General features: G+C 35.7%; 1 long non-coding RNA gene across 1 annotated transcript; it reads right to left on the bottom strand.

The window, feature by feature from the left end:
• Nucleotides 1-2,957: 2,957 nt before the first annotated feature.
• LOC122982949 lies at nt 2,958-4,964 on the bottom strand. The gene is made up of 3 exons (XR_006403563.1): nt 4,782-4,964; nt 4,240-4,341; nt 2,958-3,896 (listed from the first exon to the last, which is right to left on the bottom strand). It is a non-coding gene; the product is annotated as an uncharacterized LOC122982949 (long non-coding RNA).
• Nucleotides 4,965-5,248: the final 284 nt, after the last annotated feature.

Genomic DNA, 5,248 nt, shown 5'->3' with positions numbered 1-5,248 from the left:
TTGCATATGTGTGTCCTCTGACAGGGTGTGCGTCACAAAAATCAACTGAATGTACAGAGCTTCTTTAGTCACGCAACGCAGAGTCAGTTCAGCACCACAGACACAGATCCATTAGAAAGTGTTTCTTGGTGCCATGGATAGAGCTCTTTGGTCATGTTCACTGACTATAACTTTGGAAATACTACCCAGGGCCATGACAAGATTTAAAAATTGTGGGGGAAATTCAGGTGTTACAGCTGCTGAGCAAGAGTCTGAATAAATATACTTAGAATAAGACAAAAAAAAATATAATAAAATGTAGAATAAAATAAAGAATATTATTACTTATTGTGTGTTTTCACTGTGGTTACCTACACTTTACTTATTGTGGAAATATACTGAATATACACCAGCCACTTTTTTAGGAAAACCTGTGCAATCTAAGGCTGCATTCAGACCAAATTTGGCAATCCAGCACTACAGTACAGGGGTCTGCACTGGTACCTCAAACAACTTGTCTGTGGGGACAAGTTGTTTGAGGTACTGGTGAGACAAAGAAATAAGATCCAGGAGGTCTAGTTGGAGTTGCAGATTAATGCATTTAAGGCCTTTTAAGAACCCAAAACACTGCAAAATTGCTTGTAAAAGTCACAGAAGGATTTATAATTCTGGAAAGTTTTCACAGCGGCAACTGATTTGTCTTTCATCTTGACGGTTGCAAAGTAACCAGTTAAATACGGCGCTCACATTACAAAGTAATCTGCCAGGAATGTGTGCTTGCAGGTATGAGAATGGCCAACATAGCGTGACATCGAGTTGTGTTCCGGCAAAAGTTGAGTTTGGTTCAAATTTTTGCTGGACGGCCGCTGGGTTCTTTTGCTGAGCCCCATGTGGTCCCCACGCCTGCAGCGTAAACCCACTGACAGCATTCAAATGAATAGGCTGCCATTCTTTACGCATTGCTGGATTTGGTCTGAATGTGGCCTGATCCAATCCAACAGCTCTGACATAAATTCTACTTTTACAAAGCTCATACATTTTCAGTTTTTGTTGACATTGTAAGAAAGGTTATAATTCAAGATGAAAATTGTATTTTTGTATTAGGAACACTTTTCAATATAATGTACTCCAGTACACCATCATCACCCACTACGACCTCAATAATAAACATAAAGCTGAATTATCACCTTACTGACAATGTCATCAAAAACTGAAAATGTATAAGCTTTGTAAAAGTAGAATCTATGGCAGAGCCATTGTATTGGATTGCATTAGATTGCACAAGTGTTCCTAATAAAGTGCTCAGTGAATGTATATAAGCCGCATACATTCCTTAATGACAAATGGATGACGTTCTGGCAAGTGAAAGAACAATTACAGTTGCAGGACAAAATCAAACTGAATTCAACTTTAAGGGAGGTTTTATGTAAAAGGAATTTATTACTGACAGTAGCAATGAGTGAGCCTCTATCCTTGATTTCTCTGCTCTCCCTATTTTCTTTCTTAGAATCTCTATCTCTGTAATCATTTGCTTCCGTCTTCTTGCCAAACTGAAACGAGTGAAAGTTTCGGTCTGAGGAGTTCTTCAATAATACTGTGGAAGTCAAATGCAGCATCTAATCATCCTGATCTAATTTCGATGTGTTTGCCATCCCCATCTCTATCTTTAACCAGACCTCCAGGCCACCCGCACAGTTTGCATGGGAAACTGAGCAGGGAACAGAGAAATCAAGGCCCTCCCATTTGCTCCTGATATGTGTCAGTGGCAGCGGGAGGGGGGTTATTTTCATAATCTGAGCCTCTTTCATTACTGCACAAGCTGAAGGTGAGGGAGAACTTCTGCCCTTTGGATCACATAATCAGCTAGATGATGGCAGGAGAATAAGATTTAAGAATCACCCTGCTGACTATGGAGCAAATAATGAAAAAATGAATAAATAAAAAAATAAATAAATACATTTTGGTAATGAAGAAGGACATAATTAAATTAATGTCTTGGATTTATTTCTACATTTCCATACATCAACTTTTATTTAGGATATTTCAGTATTTCTACATTTATTTATTTCTGTATTTCTACATTTCTTCATTTATTTATCTCTGTATTTCTGTGTCAGTATGTCAGCTGAGTAGGTGGTCCAAACCTCAGCCTAAAGCCGCATTGGTCCAAGTAGGTCTATCTGTGGACTTGCAGTATCTACATGACACACCCACTTGGTTAGGTTTAGGCATGAGCAGTGAGATGGTTAGGGTTAAGGTTAGGGGTTAGGGTTAGGGGTGTGTGTTGTGTAGTTAAGTCTTGCAGACTTACACAATTTTTTTATCAAGTCTACATGACACAAGCTAGCTATGTTAACCTTCTATTAACTACATGCACAGACTGCATATAAAGATGGATGACCCTTAGTCAAAAAGTCCTATAGAGTTCCAAAAATTCTATTTGATTTTGGAAACAATCCTATCAGACAAAGTCCAATAGTACTTTATCCTATAGGATTTACAGTATATATGATTAACACTACAAAAATCTTATAAGGTTGTCCTACAGGACAAAAGGCCCTATAGTTCCAAAATTGTATACTCTTATAGGATTTTGATAATTAATGATCCTATAGGATTGACTATGTAAAGGATAATCAATGAGTAGGTGAGCGTTAAATGGTTTTAAGGCACATCGTGGAGGCTTACAACCAGAAAAGAGTGTTCACCCAGACCATGGTATAAAAATCATTATAATCCTATAATTCTATAGGATTATAGGTTTATTTGTCTTATTCAAAATCCTAAATGGTTTTAAATTAATTTATTGCTTCTTAAAGAAATTTTGATTGACCTTACGTACCTTTCATTTCTAGATATAGCATTTTAAAAATTAATATGGTATAATCAGGGATACACTCAACCAATTAATCAGTTAACTTACTTTAATATTTTAAAATCATTACAGAAATTATTACAAAAGTAACATTCATCATCCAAAGAAAAAAATAAGATTTTAAACTCCATCTTGACACTTGGGGAGAGGTCATGAAAGAGACAGACAGAGAGAAACACAGAGGGGACAAGCAATTAATAAGATCAATACAAGGTACAGTTCGTATCTACTGACGTGTCTGTGTATTTATCATATTAGTGATTCAAGGACATATTAATTATATTACTGTTAATATTATCTATGTTGTACTTTGGCAATATAGCTTTAAAACTTTTATGCCAACAATGCCCACTCAACTGAATTGATCCAATGACTGCTCTAGTCCATTACTACAGCACTGCTACGGCACCTATTCACAGTTGTGGTGGGTAATCAATTATGCTTCCATTATTTTTTTTTAACTGGAGACAAGTAATTTGAAACAGTGTATAACAGCAAAGACAGCAAGACAGACAAAAAGTAAAGCTTTAGCATTCATGGCTAAGAAAACAACAGATGACACATCTATGTCTTCACATACATACTTGATTTGCTTGCTTAGCTACTCTAAACTCAAATCCTACATCACCTTTAAACAAACCTTTAAGTTACATTGTCGCCAAACTCTTTCATCTTCTGCACCTCTTTGCAATCAAATGCTTTACTTCCCAGACCTGATTTGACACACATGTATTCTATCTATTCCAATATGTCTTGCCCCTGACAAATAAACAAATAAAGTAAATTAAAGTAAACCTCAAAACTTTCTCTGGATTTTGGCTCACCAATAATGTCAGAAACTTTATCTGGGTCCAGCTGTGGCTTTGCCTCTTTCTGAATGCATTGTATTTTGCACATGTATTTTGCCAGTCACACTCTGGTTTGCAAGCATTTGCCTTCCGAAGACCACAATGTACAGCTCCCTTGTGGCCTTTTTGGAATCCCCCCACTTGATTTGTGCAAATTGGCCGGCAGTGATTGTGGTATTTGGACCAATTTTCACCTTCAGATGACAAAAATTAGGCTTAAAACAGTCACAGGAATACTACAATCCTTTTAGAAAATATACCGATTAATTTATAGAACTTACTCTTCAATGACTGTTTACAAAATCTTTACCTTGTAATAGCCTTAGGATGGAGTTATTTACAATATATACATGATATATCAGTTTCTTCTAAAATTAAATTAAAAAAAGACACAGGCTCTAATGCCAAATTTTTGTCTAGTAATGATTTTGGCCATCTTATGGAACAGTATATACATTTTTCATAACTGTGTTTTCTGAAAAGTTAAACAATTGTGTTTTTAAGAAAGAAAAAACAAAACAAAATAACAAATTGTACCTTATTCAATCAATTTCCCTCTGTGAACCAATTTGGCTGGCCTCTGGTGGAACTTCACTGGGCCCCTGCTCTGCCTAACAGCAGCTATATTGGTACTAAAGCCTGCAATACAAATTGTATATTTATTACTACAGTGTCATGTATGTTAAGTTAGGGCTAGTTGCTCAGCTATAATATGCTGTTGAAAAGAATGAAATTTTAGTTTTCGGTAATATCAGTATTTGTATATATTTTTGTAATTTAAATACCAGGCAGGATACAGTATGATAAAACTGTTAATAAAACCATTGATTAAAAAAAACCTCACATTTATCAAAAGAATTCCAAAGTAAATCATAAAATAAATGATAAAGTGCAAAGATTTGATTTCTGTTTCTTGTGTATTTTCATGAGTACACAATGCATAATGTTTATTAACATAATGTTTTAACTACCTACAGTATATTCAATAACTGTGCTTCTTGCACGTAAACTGTTTCACATGAGAATTACATTGGCTCAACAAGACTTTCCTTTTTTATGTATCCATAAACAGTAGTTACCGTAGTTCGCAGAATTTCAATTGAATCAATTTGCTGCTGTAAGTGGTGAAGCAGTGTTTTTATCTCTCTCAATTCTGAGAGGATATGTTCGTCCTTATTCAACTGAAAGTGAAAGTGACAAGAGACATGAGAGAGAGAAGATAGACAGCAGACATTCTGAAAACACTGGCAAGAACTGTGTGCTTTAAGAATTTTACTTCTTCATTTATCAAGTTAATCAGAAGAGGAAATCATTTGACAGGACTTCTACAGCAATGACAAAAATAAAAAAGTCCCCATGAGTGATTTTGAGGTGCTTGATAAATATGGCCCCTGGTCTTGTACAAAGCAGTGTGCTTTGATTTTTTGGGGGAACTTCATTTCTCTGTTTTGTTGAAATAACATCTTTTGTGTACTTACAGGAGGACAAACGCCTTTGCTGTTAACATCAACACCCTGGAAACTGGAAACAGAGAGTGGTCACTTGC

The sequence above is a fragment of the Thunnus albacares genome, chromosome 5 (assembly GCF_914725855.1).
Source record: "Thunnus albacares chromosome 5, fThuAlb1.1, whole genome shotgun sequence".
NCBI classification, from domain to species: Eukaryota; Metazoa; Chordata; class Actinopteri; order Scombriformes; family Scombridae; genus Thunnus; species Thunnus albacares.
The sequence above is the reverse complement of the archived record's forward strand: the minus strand, read 5'-3'. Positions and strand labels throughout refer to the sequence as shown.